The sequence below is a fragment of the Mytilus edulis genome, chromosome 1 (genome assembly GCF_963676685.1).
Source record: "Mytilus edulis chromosome 1, xbMytEdul2.2, whole genome shotgun sequence".
Lineage (NCBI taxonomy): Eukaryota > Metazoa > Mollusca > Bivalvia > Mytilida > Mytilidae > Mytilus > Mytilus edulis.
Genome location: NC_092344.1, coordinates 94191022 through 94215485, shown reverse-complemented (window position 1 = coordinate 94215485; position 24464 = coordinate 94191022). Strand labels below are relative to the sequence as shown.

At 32.6% G+C, this 24464-nt stretch overlaps 1 long non-coding RNA gene across 1 annotated transcript; it reads right to left on the bottom strand.

Moving 5' to 3' along the window:
• Positions 1-20031: 20031 nt before the first annotated feature.
• On the bottom strand, positions 20032-20823 carry LOC139495502 (uncharacterized). The gene is made up of 3 exons (XR_011657369.1): positions 20711-20823; positions 20407-20494; positions 20032-20153 (listed from the first exon to the last, which is right to left on the bottom strand). It is a non-coding gene; the product is annotated as an uncharacterized lncRNA (long non-coding RNA).
• Positions 20824-24464: the final 3641 nt, after the last annotated feature.

Here is a 24464-nt window from a genome sequence, read left to right as displayed (position 1 = left end):
AATTGTAGTTTGCGTTGTGTTTTGAATAGAGAAAAAAGACGTCTATACAAATGGATGATTTAATGCTGGAATATACAATGACGTTAATACATAGCAACCATGACGTTACATATAGAGAGCGGTAACGCGTATAAGTACATGTATGAATCCCGCGTAATGTGATTGTCTCTATTTATCCTCGACACCCTGTCACTGTTACCTATACTCTGTGTGGTTTTTTTTAATGTATTTGACATTTAATGCCCCTTAAAAAACATAAAAGTTGAAAAATCAAATTTAAAAAAACCCAATATTGTTGATATACTTGATTGGCCAAGGTTAACTCTAAAAGAAGTGAACGTTAACTTTGTTTGTTTAAAAGACAACTTTTCTATTATCAATATCTTCACGAATGTACCGAAATTGAATTAATACCTTCCAAGACATTAATTCGCCGATATTTGTACGCATGTTTTGACCTTAAATACGAGACATCTCGTTTAAATTTCGACCACAGCACAAATGCGAGGGGAAAACCGTGAGGGAAGAATGTCAGCAAACGTGCTCTTGCAGGTAAATAGTCATAACAGATTCGTAACGGACAAATTTAATACAGTAAACCATTTAAAAACTGAGAAGGAATAGTTTATTTAACAAATGGAAACGAATGCAAAATTTGAAACAAAAAAAACCAAATTTTTATTCTTTTTTTCCCATTTCAAATAACTAGGGTACACTAATACATCAAATAGTTTCAATTGCAAACCTATTAATATACTAATACTACGAATTCTTGTATATAAAAAATGTTTAGTTCCTTCTGTGCTTGATTGGAACGTTATTATTTTATTGCTTTAAAAATTACAATTACAAATATACCAAAATCCTGAATAGTTTTATTCGTCCTTTTGATATAGTTTTTCACCAAATATTTCAAAAATAGTCTAACATAGTCCACTTTGTCTTTGAGGGCATTATGTTGTTTTCCATGAATTGACTTTGAGTTTCAATAAAATGTATTACACAATGTATACTAGTGAGTCGTATATCATACTGTAAATTCAGAAATTATTGCGTGCATCTATTTTTGCGATTTTGTCATTTAAACTGAAATGCGATTCTAACTTTTGCGATATTGTTTAAAATCCTGTTTCATTCATATAAAAAATGAATAAATGCGAGTTCAAATTATTGCGATTATAACTGTCGCATTTTTCGCAGTTATCAAAGGTACCAGGATATTAAATTAGTAAGCGCGTTTCGTCTTTATAAGACTCATCAGTGACACTCATATCAAAATCAAAATATTTATAAAACCAAACAAGTACAAAGTAGAAGAACATTGAGGATCCAAAAAGTCGTGCCAAATACGGCTAAGGTAATATATGCCTGGGATAAGAAAATCCTTAGTTTTTCCGAAATTTTCAAAAATTTGTTAACAGGAAATTTATAAAAATGACCACATACATGTAATTGATATTTATGTCAACACCGAAGTGTTGACTACTGGGCTGGTGATACCCTCATCCTGATCCTTGATATTCAAATAAATGAGTTGTTGAAATACAAAAATAAACCTATGCCGAAGAAGTTTCAAGTAAATTAATTAAAACTTTTGAATCGAAACATGTCGTGATATCGTTAATTTAAAAAAAAACGGTAACATATTATCTTTTTGTTGCATTTGTTAAATATAAATCTTCGCTATGTAGCATAGAGTTTTGTGCATGCAAACACTCGTTTCTACCAATCCTTATATCGTGGCGGTCTTCCTAATGGCTTTGGTCTAAGTTTCTTTTTCAGTGGTTTGACTTTATTCTTTTCATCATCTCTGTTCGATCTATGAAAAAAGTTTGTTCATTATAATTAGCCACATGTACATGTAATATATTGATGACTCAATCTGACTGTAGAAACTGAATGTTGATTTCATTGTAAATCTATCAGAACAATCCTAGAACAGAACCACATATTATTATATAAACAACAACAATCGAAAGTAACCCTGACAGCAACGTTAATTGTTAATTGCAAGTAAAGTAGATTTATTGATTGTTGCTTGTTTAACGTCTAGTATAAAAAAAAAATAATGAATTTTCAACACGAAAAAAAATAAATTTTAAATCAAATTGGCAGGTTGTACAAGGTAGATTTACCGTAAAGAAGAGTGTGAGTTGGCAAATGCAGAATGTTTTATCTGCAATAAACCAACCGCGGACCCCTTGAAGATTCGCCGTAACATTTTCTTGCATAACGCACAGCGCGTGACGCCCACCATTTACGAGTCATTGGATCTTCAATTTAACCGGCTGCATTTTTAAGCACAAGTCGTAACTCAGGAGCCTGTTGTCCAGTTGTTGTCGACCTGTCATTTGCTGATGTGGTTCATAAGTTTTTCCCGTTTCTCGCTCTATATATAGATTAGACCATTGGTTTTCCTAATCAAGTTGTTTTATACTAGTCATTTTGGGGCACTTTAAAGCTTACTGTTCGTACTTTGACCTGTAATTGTTAACTTATTATGAATTGTGACTAGAATGAAGAGGTGTCCAATTGGCACTCCTACTACATCTTCTTATTTATATACACGGACCAATTATCTTATTGTCATGAAAAATGAAGGTGGGTAATTAAATTTATCAAATGTAAAACTTGTAAAGTTATCGACAAAATTTGACAAGTTTATAGATCTTGTCTTGCAGACAATTACTCCATTAAGGAGTTGTCGGAAAATTTCCTCAATACCGTCGAATTGTAGATATTGTCTTGCTGGTCATTTTTGCTTATTTAAGGTTTTTCATTATATTTAAATTTTTGAGATATAAGGCAAATTGCAAAAAAAATAATGGTAGTAACTCTCATAATGACTCGACTGAAATTTCAACCATTAGACTTATGTGTAGAACTTTTCATGTTGTTATTGTTTTCAGCTTACATATTCGCTCTATCCATTATAGTTAACAAGATGGTAGGCAAAAAGGAAAACAAAATGTAAGAGTTCTCATTCAATGGCTAAAACGCATAAAATAAGTCGTCTAGCAGTTTTGACGAATGTGAATAATTGGTAGTCTAAGAGCTCAATACAAAACTGTTTTGTCCTGTCAGATTTTATCTAATTATAACGGTTTTCAAAATAATAGTCGAAACTTGTGTTTTACCCTATGTTCCATTTGTAGCCATACCGGCCATCTTGGTTTGCAGACATAGTGTTTATGGTATACCTCCTTTTAATGATGGTGACATAGGTTGCTTAAATTTGGCCAAGTATTTTCAGAGGAGAAAATTGATGTAAGCCAAATTCGATGTGAACCAAGGCTCAAGGAAAAAAAACCGACCTGTTATTGTTAACTTATTATGAATTGTGACTTGAATGTAGAGGGGTCCCATTGGCACCCCTACTACATCTTCTTATTTATATACACGTACCAATTATCTTATTGTCATGAAAAATCAAGGTGGGTAATTAAGTTCATAAAATCTAAAACTTGTAAAGTTTTTGAAAAAAATTTGACAAGTTTATAGATCTTGTCTTGCTGACAATCACTCCATTAAGGATTTGTCGGAAAATTTCCTCAATACCGTCGAATTGTAGATATTGTCTTACTGATAATTTATTTTTGCTTATTTAAGGTTCTATCAATATATTTAAATTTGGAGTTGTAAGGCAAATTTCAAAAAAAATGGTAGTAACTCTCATAATGACTCGACTGAAATTTCAACCATTAGACTTATGTGTAGAACTTTTCATGTTGTTATTGTTATCAGATTACATATTCGTTCTATCTTTTATAGTTTACAAGATAATAGGCAAAAAGGAAAACAAAATGATGGTGACATAGGATACTTCAGAGGAGAAAATTGTTTTAAAAGTCAACAGAAGATGACAACGATGGACGTCAAATGATGAGAAAGTTCACTTGACCCTTTTGGCGCGATGAGCAAAACATTGATATACATACGTTCCAAGAATACACCGACAAAAACAGCAACACATAAGGAAGACAGCTAGTGATGTTAGTGATATTAAAGCTATGGTCAATGGTGTAACTAAAATGAAATATAGAACAGACTTTTAAAAGTTCAGATATAAACCTAATTAGAAAATCATAAGAATTACTCATTATACCATATAACTTTTTGCATTTCGATTTGCATTTTATGTTATAACCTTATTCAGATAATTCTGAATAATGACACCATCTTATTTGTATTGACAGACTTGTTCGAAAACAGTTCAGATTCGGGTTTTTAGTACGTACGTCTGTTCAATATGAATGAGACAGATGTTTAGATAATTAAGTTCAGAATTATCTATTCTGTCATATATTCAGCAAATTACACTTCTAAAATGTCATTTTAGTAAACTCTTCTTAGAGGTTGATTATACGAACAAAAAATCATCAAAGATGCCGGGTTTGAATATTCAGCAGGAAGTCATAATACATTTTGTCATTTTATTAAAATGTTGGTTTCAGGCATGCAACGACATAAACTATTTTGGAAATGTTTACTATAAAATCTGTGTTGCGAGTTTATTCTTTATCTATGTGTTATCCATATAATGACAAAATAGAACATACAAACTTACACTTATTGCACATTTTGCCTTCGAAAAACACTACACATTCACATTGAAAATCACCCACCATATCTGTGCATCTTCCAAAGAGACATGGATTGCTGGCACAATGGTCAAAACCTGTCAATAATATAAATAATGGTTGATAAACATGTATATTTTTATGGCAATTTAAGTACAGGTGTACATTTCACCTAATCGACTTTAAAAATTATAATAGTAACAAAAAGTTCATTTGTATATTTTTTAGGCATGAATGAATGTAACACTTTATTGATTAAGATTATAATGATATATTATTTTTAAAAATATTTATCATTTAAACCTCTATTGTTTTAATATGTTTGATTATTAGTTTGTTTCTGCCATGTATTTTTATTATTTTTTTCTGTTTGCGCATTTTGCCAGATAGACATTTGCATCTTACACTTATCTATACACCAAATATAGAGGTCCTTCGTTTATAATACCCGAGAAAGCAATCAAATCACAAAATCTAAACATTGAATGACCAATGAACCATTGAAATTAGTTCATGGTAATATTAGACATCGTCATGCCATTCCATACATCAAATATAGTTGACCGATTACTCATAATAAGGGAGAATTTAACTAAACAATTTGTTTTTTAAGAAGAAACTTATCTAAGAAAATATATTCAAGGACAATGAACATAGCATAGACGGACACCCATTGGTGACCTTCGGCTGTTGTCTGCTCTATGGTCGGGTTGTTGTCGCTTTGACACATTCCCCATTTCCTTTCTCAATTTTATACTATGTAAAAAGTAAAATCACAAAAATATTGAACTCAGAGAAAAATCAAATTGCAAAGTCCCAATCACATGGCAAAAACAAATGACGAAACACATAAAAAACGAATGGACAACAACTGTCATACTCCTGACTTTGTACAGGCAAATTCCCTTATATTTACAATGATGCCTGAACTAAACAGACATAATAAATAAAATAGTCAAAATATGGATACAGCTGTTATGAAAAGTTATATGTTTTTACAGCTATTTCTTATTAACTTTATTTGATAGTTATAACATGTTTTAAAAGTATAACTTCATTTTAAATTCAGTATCACGTGGTAAGTTGAAGAAAACAATGAACACATTACATTCATAATAATAAATACATTGTACCAGGTGCTCCGCAGGGCGCCGCTTTATACGACCGGAGAAGTCGAACCCTGAACAGTTGGGGCAAGTATGGACACAACATTCAAGCTTGATACAGCTCTGAATTTGGATTGCGATCAAAATTTTGACATAATATAAGTTTCTGACACAAAACAAATGTCAAGATCTTACAAATCTATTGCTCAATATTGTGCAATTAAAGATTTCTTCTTCAAACTTTTCAAAAGTTTGGAATTGGAGAAATTTGGAAAAAAAAATTGAAAACTACTAGCACCCCCCCTTTTTTTGCAATTAGTGCAAAAACTGACATTTCTATATACATGATTTACAAGTAGTGTAAGTGAGGTTAATCTGAACATACCCAACATTGTATGTTAAATGTTTTAGAATTACCTCCCTTACACTGCTTTTAATTTGTCTTAATTGTCCATTGTCCAGAAAAACCTCCTTTCCCCCCTTTTTGCCCCTAGTTCCGTAACATTTTGCTCCATAACCCCCCAACGTCAATACTAACCATCCCTTCATGGTATGGAAACTTGTGGTTTAATTTCAGAGAGATTCATACACTTAAACTCAAGTTATTGTTTGAAAACTACAAAAATGATTATTTTGGGCGCCCTTTTAGGCCCCTAATTCCTAAACTATTGGAACCATTACCCTCAAAATCAATCCTAACCTTTCTCTAGTAGTATTAAACCTTCTTGTAAAAAATTATAGAGATCCATTGACTAAAACTAAAGTTATTGTCCGGAAACTAAATGTGTCTTCGGCACGCAGACGACGCAGACGACGACATGATAGCATTATACGACGCAAAAAAAAAACTCTAAATAAGATGTATGGGATTAAATAGCGTCAAACATAACATCGTAAACATAGGCTGAATTTTATTGCTTTTGACATTTAATAGTTACCCTTTTTAGTTATAAAAACTGGTTTGAGTGTCATGATTATTAACGATGACGTAAGCAGTGATGTATGTGTTGTTGGTGTCATTCGTTTCGATATGGATGTTGATACATGTATGGCTGTTGATTTGGTTGCTGATATGGTTGTTGATTTGGTTGTCGATTTGGCTGTTGATCGGGTTGTTGTCGCTGTTGTAGTGGTTGTTGTTCTTACTGCAAAACAAGTATACTAGACTATAATATCTCTCAATTTTGATTGCACAAACTATTCTGTACTGCTAAACTTAATTCACTTTTACTGAATGTTCTTAAAGTCGTAACTGATTTCAATGAGTGCAAGACAAACAACCAAACAAATATGGTTAACTTATTATTTTAAAATGCCTATGGACTTATTCTTTCGAACTTCCCCTTAAATAATGTACCCTTTTTTCAACGAGATTTGAATTCCTGCATCACAGACTTGTACAACTTATCCTCTTCTTTTAATGGTGTGCTGGGAGGTAAGAACAGTTAATTTGTTTTAAAACATTTGGCGATCACTTTACCATTTGGTCGAATATTGAAAACACTCTGATCTCTTGTATGTCAACACCTACGGTTTGTTGTTGATGTCTTAAAAGGATTGTTCTACCATTTGCATTTTGACCTATTGAGTTGAGATAAATTGTCTTGTTTAACTGCATTATAGCTTATTGAAATAATAAATATCGATTAAAAGATACAAAATAGTTGTTTATATAATAACTGATTCGAATGGTGATTATTCTATCCTGTTTCGAAATGATATGTTTTTAATATTGACATATAAATGGTTGTAGCCGAATTAATCTTATTTTTTTGTTTGTATTATTGGAACTTTTTTTAAATATTTTAGAATGATTGAAGTCTAATTTACAGTTGAGGGTGAATACCGTTAAATGGCTCACACTTTATAACTTACTATTGCAACAAGATCCTCCAAAGCCATCTGGACAGCTACAACGATTGTGTGTGGTATCGTAGGTACCACCACGGGTACATTTCCCACAGGTCTTGTATTCGGTTGCATGTGCCTGCCACCAACTGAATGGAATGTTGCAACTAGTTAAACATGTTTTTAATGATTTATCTACTAATCTTTTATCACAATAGATATATTTTTGTCTCATTCGAACTCCTCCCCCGCATGTAGCATTACAACTAAGCCAAGGAGCCCATTGTTCCACTACACAGTAATTGTTACCAAATTGATTACATGTATAACACAAATCAAACACACAAGAGATATAACAAAAATAGCAGATCAGAAGATTTCGTGTCATTCTCTCTTTACCATAAGATTTCGTCTAACTGAACATTAATAAAGCAATACCCGTGTTAGATTTGTCGTAAACCAATTTTAATTTTGAAGTTATCGTTATCGCGGGAAAATAGTTACGGGAGGATAAAGTAACGATTTGCGATTTGATTTACATAAACCAGGCCCATTATTAAATAGAAAGTAAAATACCCCATCGTAAGTGGTTATATGAATTATTTTATTTAAAAATGTCGAAAGTTTTCCTGATTTTAAACAAAAAATAGAAAAAAAAAATAGTTTAAGTTAGTTTAAACATATTTATTTATAGTGGATTGGGAAACAAATTATTGCAACTTATATTAACCCTTTTCAACTTTGAGGGTGCGAGTGCTGCTTTGAAGCGACATAAGCCTGGTTTTTTCAAAATCTACAAGGTTGTATTTTACGTGCAAGAGCTATTGTTCTCTCTTAACACGGTTCAGCCATTTATCGTCCTCTTCCGACGGACTATCATCGTTTCCGCAAGACCATACTAGCAAATGGTGTCAAAGGAGAACAAATTATAATCAGGCTCTCTTTGTTACCGTAGCTTGACTTGATACTCGTATATACTCTGCTGTCGATGGTGCATTGACAAGAAAATTAAGTGCTTGAATATATTTCACTCCAGAGTGGGAGATAAGATGCCAGTCGATATCAAAACACAGTTTTCGAAAAGTAATAACAGTGCAACAATAAGCAAACCACAGTTCTTTTATATTTTTCTAATAAAAGAGTTAAAAGAATACACAAATACTGCATTTTAGTAACGATTGTTCTAATCTTGGCTTCATTTGATTTTCTTTTTCTTTAGAACCTCTAAACAGAACAGACACATTTCACATGACATATTTCTATCTTTTCATAAACCTAGCAGAAAAGTAAGATGAATTTTATAAAAGCTTTGGAAATCATAACTAAGACTATTTTTATTGAATATTAAAAAACTTTAAATATCCAAAATTATTTATTATTGCAAAAACGTTTAATGTTAAAGACTTATCATGAGAGATAATATTCCAACAGAATATTGTACTGCATGAAATAATTGTGCAATAACCCTTTCATAATTGACCATAACATATTTCAATGTTGAAACAAAACTTCAATACATAGTCTAATAGACCTAGGCATGTTGTTGCAAACTGCTTTGATTGATTGTTGTTTCTTTAAAGTTCAGTGGCAATTATTGTATGTATTTTGACGACGAAACACTGATTTGAAAAAATAGTGATACCAGCTTAATTTTTATGTATTGTCATGTCTTCTACAGTAACTCTTTGTTTACATTCATATAATTTCGCACATACACGCTCTTTAGAGGATACTAGAGGTTACTGTAGTTAAACGCACTAAATGCGTAACTTTATTTACACGAATAAGAGAAAAATGGCAATGTATCAATATATACTTCAATAAGATGGCAACTCAATGATACAAGGAATTTGGGATTCATTTAAAAAGTAAAATCACAAAAGTACTGAACTCCGAGGAAAAGTCAAAATAGGAAAGTCCCTAATCAAACTGCAAAATCAAAAGCTGAAACACAATAATAACTCTCATGTTTCTGACTTGGTTAAGGAATAAACCTGGTTTTAAAGCTAGCCAAACCTCTCACTTGTAAAGTTCTGTCTACTATAATTGATAATTAAAAGTTTAGATACATTATTTCAAATTTTAAATCTTCCAGAGAGTAGACAAACATGTTATGAAACATCTGCCATTATAATAAAGTTCCATAACAGTAAATATAATTGCAGACAACCTTAGAATTTGGACAGTCAAATGAACATATGGAGCATACTAACTAAGACAGTTTCATAGCCTGTTTGATTATTTTTTATTTAACCTACGAATGAGGCTTCTGATATTCTTCAAACTGAGATAGATGCTTGATTACGTATACTTAATTACAAAGAAGGAGCGGACGATACCAGAGAGACAGTCAAACTCATAAATCGAAAGTAGACTGACAACGCCATAGCTAAAAAAAAACAAAAAAAAAAACAACAGACAAAGATAGCAGAAAAGACACATCACAGAAAACCAAAGACTAAGCAACACAAACACCACCAAAAACTGGGGGTGATCTCAGGTGCTCCTGAAGGGTGAGCTGATTCTGCTTCACATGTGGCAACCGTCGTGTTGCTCTCGTTATTACAAAACCGGTAAATAGTCTATTTCGGTAGGTCATATTTGTGGTGAAAAGGGAAGAGGATTGTAATTACGACATAATGAACACACCTTATATCATTTGTGAAACGGTTATTCTATAACGGTCAACCAACTCGCGATTGCGTCCGTAAAATTTACGAGGGTAATTTCAACTTCTCAATTTAAACACGAACTGATATAAATTTCTCGACTACCATATTCGGAATTCTACAACGACAAAACATACAATGAAAAATGAAAAAAAAAAAAAAAATACCTCATGATTTTGGTTTCCTTTTTATTTAAGATATTACTTCGGCTTGGATACAAGGAATAAGAAATTAGAATCACCCTTTCAAAATAAATTAATATGTTTGTTATAAAATTAAGCTGACAATTTTCATAGATTTATGGTTCGAATTTTTAAACGGCACATAGTCGCAAACAATTATTGCTTGATATGTTGTTTTTTATGATTGATTTAATATGCATATGCCATGTACACACTACATGTAATTCTTAACCAAGTTGAATATGGGTATTACACACTTGTAGGCTATAATAATATTTCGTCCAAAAGAAAAAAGATGAATCTGGTTCTTGTACTAGTTATTATTTACAATGTCTATAATTGCCTTCAAGTTATTGGACATTATAGTTCGGTTTTCATGCCTTTAAACGGACCGCCCAATATATATAAATTTAGGTAATGTTGAACTCTTATTTAAGGTTTGGATTTCATTTACCTAATCTTTGGTTTCATTTAATTGTAATTTTGTTGACAAACTATTTAGTTCATTTTGATTCATATATGGGGTTTGATTTATTTTACTTTATCTTTGTAAATGATTTATCAAATTATAGAACCAGGTTTAATCCACCATTTTCTACATTTGAAAATGCCTGTACCAAGTCAGGAATATGACAGTTCTTGTCCATTCGTTTTTGATGCGTTTTGTTATTTGATTTTGCCATGTGATTATGGACTTTCCCAATTGATCTTCCTCTAAGTTCAGTATTTTTGTGATTTTACTTTTTAATATACACCAGGCTATATCTATTTGTCAATGAATTTCCAATGACGGCTTTCAGATTCTTTTTTTCATAGAACATGTCAAATCTGACAATTAATTTTTAGCTCACCTAGCCCATAGGGCCAAGTGAGCTTTTCCCATCACTTTGCATCCGGCGTCCGGCGTCCGGCGTCCGGCGTCGTCGTCCGTCGTTAGCTTTTACAAAAATCTTCTCCTCTGAAACTACTGGGCCAAATTAAACCAAACTTGGCCACAATCATCATTGGGATATCTAGTTTACAAAATGTGTCCGGTGACCCGGCCAACCAACCAAGATGGCTGTCATGGCTAAAAATAGAACATAGGGGTAAAATGCAGTTTTTGGCTTATAACTCAAAAACCAAGGCATTAAGAGCAAATCTGACAGAATAAAATTGTTTATCAGGTCAAGATCTATCTGCGCTGAAATTTGCAGATGAATTGGACAACCCGTTGTTGGGTTGCTGCCCCTAAATTGGTAATTTTAATGAAATTTGACTGTTTTTGGTAATTTTATTTATCTTGAATATTATTATAATAGATAGAGATAAACTGTAAACAGCAACAATGTTCAGCTAAGTAAGATCTACAAATAAGTCAACATGACCAAAATTGTCAGTTGACCCATTAAGGAGTTATTGCCCTTTATAGTCAATTTTTAACCATTTTTCTTAAATTTTAGTATTCTTTTCAAAAAAATCTTCTCCTCTGAAACTACTAGGCAAAATTTAACCAAACTTGGCCACCATCATCATTTGGGTATCTAGTTTTAAAAATGTGTGGCGTGACCCTGACAACCAACCAAGATGGTCACCATGGCTAAAAATAGTACATAGGGGCGAAATGTAGATGTTGGCTTATATCTCTGAAACCGAAGCATTGAGAGCATATTTGACAGGGGATAAATTGATTATCAGGGCAAGATCTATCTGTCCTGAAATTTTCAGGCAAAACAGACAACCTGTTGTGGGTTGCTGCCCAAGAATTAGTAATTTTAAGGAAATTTGGCAGTTTTTTGGTTATTATCTTGAATATTATAATAGATAGAGATAAACTGTAAACAGCAATAATGTTCTGCAAAGTAAGATCTACAAATAAGTCAACATGACCAAAATCGTCAGCAAAGTAAAATCTACAAATAAGTCAACATGACCAAAATCGTCAGTTTACCCCTTAAGGAGTTATTGCCCTCTATAGTCATATTTTAACAATTTTCATAAATATTTGTAAATTTTTGTAAATTTTTAGTATAAATTTTCCACTGTAATTACTGGGCCAAGTTTCTTTATAGATAGAGATAATTGTAGCAAGAAGAATGTCCAGTAAAGTAAGATCTACAAACACATCATGATCACCAAAACACAATTTTGTCATGAATTTATCTGTGTCCATTGTTTAATATGCACATAGACCAAGGTGAGCGACACAGGCTCTTGAGAGCCTATAGTTAATTATAAGGTGTAACAGTCGTATTAAAGTGAAATAATATATCGCATTTAGCAATGTGGTCAAAATCAGCTGAAAAAAACATTGATGAGGAATTATTCACTTGCAATTGAATAATACGATCTCACTGAATCCGCCTTTATGTGAACTCCAATTTGACGCCTTATCTAGAGAGGGATACTGCATGCATTGTGCGTGTTCAATTATTTAAATGAAAAGAATGTCAATATTGAATGTGAAATAAAGCTAAATAATTTGATTGACTGATTCTTTCCACAAAAAAAAAACCAATTCTTATACAGGTAAACACGATGGTTAATATATATTTTAATCTATAATATGAAATTAAACAGACCTAGAAAAATCCAAATGCAAGAGTCTGATATCTATTTATATTTTTATTTATGTTTATATCGCCTGTATGGATAATAATCGGATGTGTTCAGGTTAACTCGACAGTTAAGTAGGTGGCGTCTAGACTAAAATACACACGAAACGAAGCTACATATTATCAAGACCATGTCTTGTGTATTGTTTATTTTAAACTTTTTATAAATTGGATCAAAGTTTTACATTTTTATAAATCAAATATGAGAATTTGAGTTAAATCGGAGGATATCAATTTGACAGCTATTGCCTCTTTAACGCTCGAGCTTTAACGTTGCGGAGAAAAGGTCATCGTAGATACCAAGATTGAAATTTTGAATTTGGGCCAGACGCAAATTTCGTCTACAAAAGACTCATCTATGACGCTCGAATAAAAAAGTTTAAAAGGACAAATAAAGTACGAAGTTGAGGAGCATTAAGGACCAACATTTCCTAAATGTTTTTCAAATTACAGCTAAGGTAATCTATTCCTGGGGTTGAACAACCTAAGTATTTCACAATTTCAAAGTTTTGTCAATTTATAATTATGACCATTTAGATGATAATCCATGTTAACACAGAAGTGCTGACTACTTGGCTGGTGATAACATCAGGGAATAAAAAATCCAACAGCTATGGCAACCATCATAGATACCAGGATTGAAATTGTGTATATGCGCCCGAGACCAAAAAAGGGTGAAATAAAAATTAGGAGATGTGGTATACTGATTTCCGATCAAATTTATCTGAACGACCAATTAACTCGTGAGTTTTTCTTCATTTTTTTATACATTTTTCTGTTTTCCTCTTTGATTTTAAAGGAGGAAAACTCTGATAGAGAGCTTTTGCCATTAATCATCTTAGATATACGCTAAAATTCCTGTTTACTAAAAAAAAATGATAAGCATGAAAATAACTCCATTTAAACTCCAATATTTGAAGAAATAGTGCTTCATGCGACAAAAAAAAATAATAAAACACTGTATAATGCTCGATCATTTCGATTCTTTTAATAAATAAAGCACAGCACTTTTTTGAGGATTATTAAATTACCATCACCACAATTCCGTTCACTTTTCCTTGTCTGACTTATCGAACTAGACTTAAAGCTTATCACCAGGTTTGTACTTATGTGAGCAACACAACGGGTGCAACATGTTGACCCAAAGTTTTTCTTTTAAGGAGTTCATGTTGCTCTGGATTTTGTTTTAACTGTTATTGTGCCTTGTGTTTTAAATTTTCTAATGTCTTTGTTGCTTTTATATGTAAAAGACTTGCCTATCTTTTGTCAAGAAAAACGTTTCCCTTTTTTTTCTAATTTTCATATCAGTCAAGTTTAAGAGTTAGAAGATTTACATGACCAATGATTTAAAAATTTAGGTTGAATTTATGTTAATCAGTCTATTAGGTTTTCTATATTGTGTTTCTTGTACTTTTTTTTGCTAAGGTATTGTTAATGTGTTTTCGACTTATGATAGAAATAATAAGACGTGGTATAAGTGTCAATGAGAAAACTCTCCATCTAAGTCATAATTGTGTGTACTAGGTCAGAGTACGGCCTTCAACACGGACTGGCTAAAAACCAAAAAGTAAGCTAAAGGGCCCAAAATGACAAATGTAATGTGTTAGGGTTAGTTGAATGTTCTTTCTCTTCTTGTTTTTTACTGTGTCAAAGTGTTGAATGGTTTTCATCGACGTTCATATTGATATTTCACCTTGGTACCTCCATACCTTTTAATGCGTAAAGAAAGGAAAATACAGAAATCAACTGAGATAATTTCAGAAATGACAATGTTATTGAATTTTTACATGATATTAATTCTTTAATTGTTAGTCTTGAATTCCAATGTTTCAACAACTGTTTATTGTTACAGTAAAATCAAGTAAATTTTAATATTCAGTCTGACAATTAAGTAATCACATTTTTCTTGTTTAGATTAATTTAAGAGACACAAAATTAAAAATATCGGCATACGACATTTTTGAAACCAACATTTCAAGGTCTGTATGACAGTTTATTGAATATTATTATTAGTCAGTACATCTTCTACTTGGGCGAGTAAACAATTTTTCAGTTTAATATAATCAAATTAGTGAATAGGTGTCAAATACTATTGAGCTGTTCAGATTGCTTTTACTAATATCAAGTTCTTTTATTAAAAAAAGGTTTAAGATTTTCTATATCAGAAAATGCCTGAACCAAGTCAGGAATATGGCACTCACAACACATCTTCCTATATCTATTCTCTATGCGTGTGATTTTGCCATTTGTTTACGGAATTTCCGTTCCTGGAGTTTGGTATTTTAAAAAAAATCATACAATAATCAAAACAATTGACAACTCAACCCTTGCTGGTATGTCATTGAATTCATAAGCTTGGAGGATCATACACACAGAAATGAATGCATTTTAAAAAGTATTTTATATTAAGGGAAACATTCTAGCACTCATGTGTTTTGGTAGAAATGGCTTGTTCTATTTTGGCATCAGTAAAAGAAATTAAAACGGGAATTCTACATAAAAGCCACAAACAGGGAAAACTTCGTCTTTTATATTTTGTTCTGATTTCATTAAAACAAACAAAGGATCAAAATCAAGTATTTACCTAATAAAGGAGAATGTTTTAATCATTTTCAACATAACTTTGTATTAGATAAAAAAATCTAAATCATATTTTCATCGTTCGTAAATCAGTATGATAGCCAGTGAGACAACTCTCCACAAGAGACCAAAATGACACAGAAATTAACGACTACAGATAACCGTACGACCTTCAACAATGTGCAAAGCCCATACCGCATAGTCAGCTATAAAAGTCCCCGAAATGACAATGTAAAACAATCCAAACGAGAAAACTTACGGTCTTATTTAAATTAAAAAAAAAACGAAAAACGAATATGTATCACATAAACAAACGACAACCACTAAATTACAGGCTCCTGACTAGGGACAGGCACATATACCTAGTTTTTTTTTATATTGTGCATTGCTTTGTTATATAGCTTCATAGTAGTAAGAAATTATATAAATAAATTAAAGTTAATTTAAGATCTTATAAACAAAAATATATTGGTGAAATGGCAAATGTGTACAAAATGGTTTCTTAAATTGTCATTATATAAGAAATAAAGGAACAGCAAACTCTAGTAGAATAATTGATGTTATTGAAAGTCTTTTTGATGCGCTTATTGAATAAAAATATATTACGTTCTATGTCATTATATTGTATTACACAATGAATACATTGTCATATTATCAGAAAAAAAACTATCGAGTTATTCCGCTTTGCTCACATCAGCATTTCAAAACGTTTTTCACGTTGTTAGCTCTCTGATTCTATTATATAGCTTTGTCGTGTGTACGGTTACTGTTATATTAAAATTCCTCTAATTGTGACGCTAATCATTTTAGCACAAGTTAAATAGCCAAAATACCGAACTCCAAGGAAAATTCAAAATGGAATGTCCTTTATCAATAATTATTGTAAAAAAATCAAAAGCTCGAAAACATCAAACAAATGGAAAATCTGTCATTTAATAACTTGGTACAGTTAGGCAATTTCTAATGTAAATAAAATGCAGCATAAACTTGGTTTTATAGCTAGCTCAACCTCTAACTTGTATGAAAGTATGTAAAATATTTGGTTATATATCCTTTATTTCATGTAACGCCAACCGTGTTATCGGCCATTAAATATAAAATTACATCATACTCTTTATATCATTGTTATATCAGCATTTATTTGTTAGCATCTTGAGTAGATAAATATGTATGTTTGTTTAAAATTTTTTAGTCAGTTGTGCATTATGTCTGTGATATATGTGTACACTGTTTTGGATGCTGGATACCAGTTATTTTCACATTAACATTGTATGGTTTTTTTCTGAGTTGCGTACCCAATAGTAGCAAAAGAACTGAACTCTACACAACTTTCGTACAAATGAGTGGTTTTAAAAAATGTCTGTACCAAGCCAGAAATATGCCAGTTGGTTTTACTCATTCCGTTAATTGATAAAGTTTGATTTTGTAAGTTATTTGTATAAAGCTGGGGTCACACATTAACGATTTGTACTGCCGTCCTTAACAGGACCATTCCCGATTAAAATTTGTCAAAAGTCTGATCAAGATCCTTTAAATCGTGGATGGAAATTCAAACTTTAATTAAAATTTGTAAAAAAACATTTTTTTAATCACGACAACAATCAGATATTGTTCAAAAAGCGTCGATATTCAACCGTTTCCAAGAGAATTTGTCCCGATAATCCTGTTCTTAATCCGATTCTAATCCGATTTGTATCTTTCGCATGGTAAAATTCGACCGAGTCTGTCACGACTGCGTCCCGATTATACCGAATATAATCCGACAGAGTTCAGACAGTGACCAGACAGTGAACCGACGCTGACGGAAGTTATCCGTATCATTGACAAATTTCGTATTAATAACGGGACTGTTCACGAACGGTTTCGGTAATGACGGTTCGCAATCGATAAGATCTGAATGCAATCTGGACTCAATCGGCAGAAAAACAGCAATGAAAAATTTTTCCAGATCATTTCCGTTCTACAGGACATCGTCCAGAAAACACAGAACATTATTAGGATTTTGATCCGATACAGCAGAATCTGTCACGACATAGTCACGGTTGTTATCCGACTAGACAAAATCGGCTGAGTTTCTTCCCCGAATGTTACGGAACGCACTTAACTGTCGGGGTGCTTCGCCGAACTACCAGGACCATTCCCGACCCGTAGGGATCTGTTACGAACTTAAACGACTGCGTTCAGACAATGATAGGACATTCCAGATAATTGAGGATAGTTATCCGATTTTTTTAACTTTTCGTGTCTTTCGCTGTCTGAACTCAAACGGTAGCAATAATCGGCAATGTGTGAACGCCGCATTACACGAGATACAAATCGTGTATGTATTTAACGTAGTCTTTCTTGATTCGAATTTTATCGTTCTTGTTACCATACAACGTCAATATCTTTCAATACGAATTAACATTTTTTGTGCGCTATGCATGGTTATAAATATCTTGCATGTTCATTGTAAACTACTTCTATTTATGGTCAATTATCTTAGCAGATTTGTTTTTGTTATGGAGTATGTCTTTTCCGTTATAATTTTGTCTCTTTGTTCCTGTCGGCATTGTCTACGTAACATATATCAACAAAAAGTGTTTGTCCTTTATCAAACGAGTCTGTCACATTAAATTACTACAGATATACAATTATGTTTTCGCTTTCTCTCGTTGTTTGATTTTAAAAGCTTATCTGATGCTGCCATTTCGCCATATTAATTTCATGAAGCGAAAACAAGTAATGGTTTCATTTTGCGTATTCTGATCTCGCTTGCGGCCACAATGTTAATAACCCTTACACATTTGGTTGATTTCATTCACTAATACATATTCCGAAGATACATAAAAAAGTGTAAAATAAATACCTTACTACATTGCAAATTCAAGAACGGAAGTCCATCAATGCTTACAAAATTAAACGCTGTCAATTAATGAAAAAAGGCATAAGAACAACTGTCATATTTCAGACTTTGTACGCACTCTTTCCGAAAAAAAACCCATATTGGTGCTTTCAACTTGGTTTTATACCTAGCTCACCCTCCCACACGTATAAGAGCTGTCTATAGTTCTATTATATTGACAAAATTCGGTCAGCAGCTCAAACAGACATACAATTTGACAATAATTGGGACAAAACTGTGTAAACATACACAGACACACACAAATCTTCATAATAAACATTGTAAAACATTGTACCATACCTAATGTCTTTAGATGTCTCATTGACAACCATACCACATCTCTTCATTTTTATATCAATCTAAAAAAAAAAGACGCCAACAAAAAAATAGAGAATTTGATAATGATGCAAGCAAAAAAATGTAGAGTATAAACTTTTAGTAAATATAAATATAAAAGTGTAAACAATAAAGAAATAACACCGTAAAATCTCCTTGTTTCCGAATGACAATTCAGAACAGGACACGTTAGGATATCTATGTTTGGAAGAAGTGATTCTTGAAGAGTCGTCTTTCCCATTAGTTAGGTAATACATGACCCTGACTACACTTAACGGATTAATGAGAAGAAAATACATATCGGATATACAAGGATCTTCAACTTCATTTATCTTACCTCCTAGACATTTCTAGGAATATGATTGGTTAAAAGCCTCCGCGTGTAGACCGTGTATATTCAATATTAGGTTAGTAGGGAGGCGGGGCTTATTTCAATACACGGTTAGTAGTGGAGTTTCGACTTTGGCACTATTTGATTATTTAAATGTATCGAAACCTGGACTATTATACTAACTTAGTATGATAGTCCCAGATTGAAAGTTCTGTTAAATATTGTTATATCAAGGTTGTTGATATTAAATTATCATTGTTGACATTAGATGTCGCATGATTACAAAGAGAACTCAAGTCTAAATTCAACAAATAAAGATAGTTACGGACGTCATCACGAGTTGGTTGATTGTTTAGGAATAACCGTTTCGCAAATGATATTAGTTGTAACTACAATCCACTTCCCTTTCATGAATGTGACCTACCGAATTAGTCTATTTACCGGATTTGTTATAACATAAGCAACACGACGGGTGCCACATGTGGAGCAGGATCTGCTTACCCTTCCGGAGCACCTGCGATCATCCCTAGTTATTGGTGGGGTTTGTGCTGCTTATTCTTTAGTTTTCTATATTGTGCCATGTGTTCTATTGCTTGTGTTTGCCTTCTTTCATTTTTAGCCAGGCGTTGTCAGTTTGTTTTCGATTTGTGAGTTTGACTGTCCCTCTGGTATCTTTCGTCCCTCTTTTGGTAAGATAAATTGGTTACATAGTGTGCTAGTGACCTAATACGATATATACGGGGTCAGTACATTCCATATGGGGTTCGAGCTTCGCTCTTATCCCGTATATATCGTATTGGGTCACTAACACACTATGTAACTAATATAACCCTACGCAAATATAAGCCTGGTATCTTGGATAAAGTTTTTATGCAATAATATTATATAATAACATTATGTTTTAAATTAAAAGTTATCAGACTGCAGTCAACGTCATTACAACGAACTCCCATCACCATTCTTCACTATGTCTTTGCATTGGTGTTGGTTTAATCTTTTGATTCCTACGTTTTGTTGTTTTCCTTGATTCATCATTTTTACCTCTGAAATAGGCGAAAAATGTAACAAACAATAAATTGTTTTACGTTTGCAAATTAATCGACTTGAAATTTTTCATTTGCCAAGCACTGTTTATATGATGAAGCAATGTTTTTATCTAGTAAATCTTTAAACTCAAATGAACAGAAAAATACAAACTATGTATTGCTAAATGGAACTTAATGAATTTCCTTTAAATGTCTCTAATCAGAATTGAGATAAAAAATATCATATCAACATTAAATAATAAACACTTACATTCCTATAATCCAACAGCAACAACAACACCATATTAGAATTACTGCCAAAGATGCTAAGCCTATAACAGCTATGGACCATAATGTTACTACAATTAAAATATCTTATGACAGAACATTACATTGTTGAGCTTAACTAAAACTAGGAAATGTTTGTTTAAATGTTGTTTCTATAGAAATATTAACTGTATTAAAACAATGTTGAGACAAACCGCGAACACTTCTTTAACTGAGATAAGTTACTCAGTATTTCAAATCCGTTTTTATTGAAGTGTATCCACATCATATATATTTATTTTACTTACGTTTGTTACACAGTTTGCCTTCAGAAAAGAAAACACAATTACAATGAAAACCAACATCATTATCATGACAAGTCCCGTACTGACATGGTCCGCTCGCACAGTCATCTTTCACTGTATGAAATATATATAAACTTTATTAAATATTATTTTTGCATTGTTATTTCTCATGGTGTGTGTTTTCATGAAGTTTTGAGTTTATGATTTTATAAATGAGGATATGCATGCAAACTTTTCCCTATATTTACAAAACTTGTTACGCATGTTTTGATAATTGTTATATATTGGTTCAAATTATTTACACAATTATTATCTTTTTGTTTTCATTTTCCTACTTTAAACAAAATAATTAACTTATCATAATTTTTGTCTGATAGATTTAGCGTCTCCCGCCTAGTAAATTTATCTGACTTGTTTGTTCTTTGTAAGACTATCGTTCGTCTGAAAATCCCTTAAATGTAATTTTTAATAGTTCGTACATATAATATGAAACATCTTAGTGGTTGTGCTTCTCATTTCATGGGGTTGTCCTTTGGAAATGTGGTCATTTACAGATATTTGGTTGTCACTGTCAACTTTTCTTAACAATTTACAAAAATATTAACACGTTTGACAATTTTTCATAACGGATATATATCGTCAATTATATCTTTCCAATCTATTATAAATGTATATAAAAATGTATTAAAATTTATTGTGATTAATTCTGGCATAGAACAAATTACTTTCCTTTCACATCGTATATATTTTAGCCCAGCCCTACCATGTAGATATGCAACTCCATCATTTAATTCTGGTCCTAAATTTCCGTTAACAGTACTAATAATCGGGTCGATATTTTGTTCATTGAAAAAAACATCAAATATATGAGTAGGAAATAATTTAAAGATTTTAACCTACTTTCTATATTTATTCAAGTATATGCTTTCAAGATTTTAAAAAATTTTTTTTTACGAAACCCTCTATTACCGATGGCATTCTCAAATGATTCATCGTATATTAGTTTTCGACTTGTGTATGAGTAAAACATATGTCGTCAAGCACGATAAAGAACCAATAATCAGTCAATCAATCATAATTTTAAAATATGGCTAATACCGCAGTCCCACTAGGACACGATCGTACTACGATCTGTAAAAAAAATGCAAATTTTGACGATCGTAGTGCGATGGTGTAGATCGCAGTAGGTCTATCACGGTGGTGTAGAGGTCTTCAAGATCGTGATGAGCGTGGCCAATTCAACTTTGAGCATGTTCAAAACAATCGTGGTGCGGTCGTGGCGAAATCAGGTCGTAGTAGAAGCGTAGTGAGAGCGCAGTAAGGTCGTGCTAAGATCGCAGGGTCGCTGTACCATCGTAGCGAGAGCGTAGAGAAAGCGTGATTCGATTAGGAGAGACTGCGCAACGATGTTATTACGACCTCACGTTCTCACTGCGACTCAACTACGCTTCAACTATGACTATGTCACGTTCTAACCACGCTGTTGAAGATCATAGTACGATTCTAGCACGCCTATGCCGTCCTCATCAGCTCTTCTTACGGCCTTACTACGTTTATACGACGTCCGTCAAGCTCTTTCTCATTGTCACATGAAATATATATCAAAGCTCTCCAGGTTTTGTTTGTTTGTATGTCATTTTGGACCTCTAGTCCTTTTTCTCTAACGGCTCGACCATGATTTACACATCTTTGTCATCCCTGCTATCGTTCACTAACACATCGTCATTTAAGCTTGATGGACCAGCAATAGGTTGTGATTCAGGTTGGATTGGTCATTTCGAAATCTCTGCTGGATCAGGATTCGTTGCTATCAAAGTATACATTTTCTTGCCGCTCATACCGCGACCTCACCACGATTTGAATTTATTTTAGATCGCGGTTAGCGTGTTGCCATCGTGGTCTAGCGGGATTTGGGCTTTACATAACAACCTCCTTTGGAACAAATATGGTATTTAAGACCATATAAGAAATGATACTACATTTAGCTTTGTAGTTTATAGTTATAATATATGGATGAGAATTGAACTTGTTCCATTAATTGATTGCGTTTGATTTTGTCAGCTTTGTAGATATTCCCCTATTAAAATGGCACCAAATCGCCTGCACTGTAACCGGCGCGCTTGACCACACGACCACAATGAAGCTTTCGGTGGCTGGGTGTTACCTTTCCACGTCAGTTTTAATCTAGTGTCGTACTACAGTACATGATATATAAGGCATGAAGATGTTATTTTTACAGATCAGCTAAATTACCTATATTAAAGGATCCTACAAATCAATGCAAGATACAGTCACAGAAATAATTTAGTTATAAGTACGTCTGAACCAGTGACAACTCTACTACAGATTTATCCATCGGATCACCAGCAGTTATGGTGATACATGGCTGTGTACATTATGTATATACAACTCGTCTAAACATCAACCTGACAATGTTAGATCTGTTAATTTGTTTCCGCAAATTTTTTGTTCTTCCCTCGCCGAACGCATGCTACTGAGATATCGTGATACCACGACTTAAGCAGTCATATAAAGTTAATAATTTTGATGCTGACGTCGCCTGATAACCAACACCTATGTATTGCATTCCGATACTTTGTGGTTCTATGGCCAGACAACAATTACCTTTTCCTGTATCAGTTGACTTTATGCTGAATTTTGTAGTTGACAAAATTTTAGTCGATGATTTCTTTATTGCTGTCGTCACTTTTGCTGAAAAAAAAATATATTAATATACTTAGTCTAGTAAACACCTAAATCTCAATAAATTGTTGGATAGGATCAATCACAGCACGTGTTCATAAGCCTGGGTCAAACCGGGAATATCACCAGTTGTTGTTTTGTTTGATATGTTGATGTTTCTAGTTTATTGGAAAAAAAAACACACACATCAATAAATTTTGATATAATGGAAATGAAAACTTCTTATGCTTATCAAACGGATTTACATTATGCACGTTACACATCATGCATTAGCTTGAAATATAAGATAATGTCAAATTGTAAGCCAGCTGTCGTATCTTATTTCTAATTTATATGCTGTAGAGGATGTGTCTAAAAGAACTATATACTATATTCTGTTCATTCTTTGAACGACAACAATATTTTATATCTAATTGTGTGACGTTTACATGCGGATCAACTAATGCACGTCAAACGCGCATTTCTACGTTAAAATATTAATGTTAAAACGTTTAAAAAATCTTTCAATCCTTTATGGGGGGATTTAACAAAGATAAATGAAATCGTATTTAAAAAGGCAATGCATAAGGTTGTTAAATTTGATATATGCCTTTTTGTGCTTCTTTGTTACATAATGGTGTTTTTATAGTGCTTAAGATTATAACACAATGATGACTGCTGCAACCCTATATTTGACATTTATACCTATTACTATTGTTTCTTTTGGTCACGCATTGTTGTCAATATAATGGAATTTGATGCGACTGTCGTACAAGTGAGAGGTTTAACTAGCCATAAAACCAGGTTCAATCCACCATTTTCTATATTCATGAAAGATAATGCCCTGTACCAAGTTAGGAATATGGCAGTTGTTATTCATTCGTTGGATGTGTTTGAGCTTTTGATTTTGCCATTTGATGAGAGACTTTCCGTTTTGAATTTTCCTAGGATTACATTATTTTTGTGATTTTACCTTTTATCTTGAGTAAAATTGTGAAATCTCCCGATCGCACGTTACATACATAACTTCTAAATTTACTCTCCGTGGCAATAGCCTTACTCATAAACATTTTCG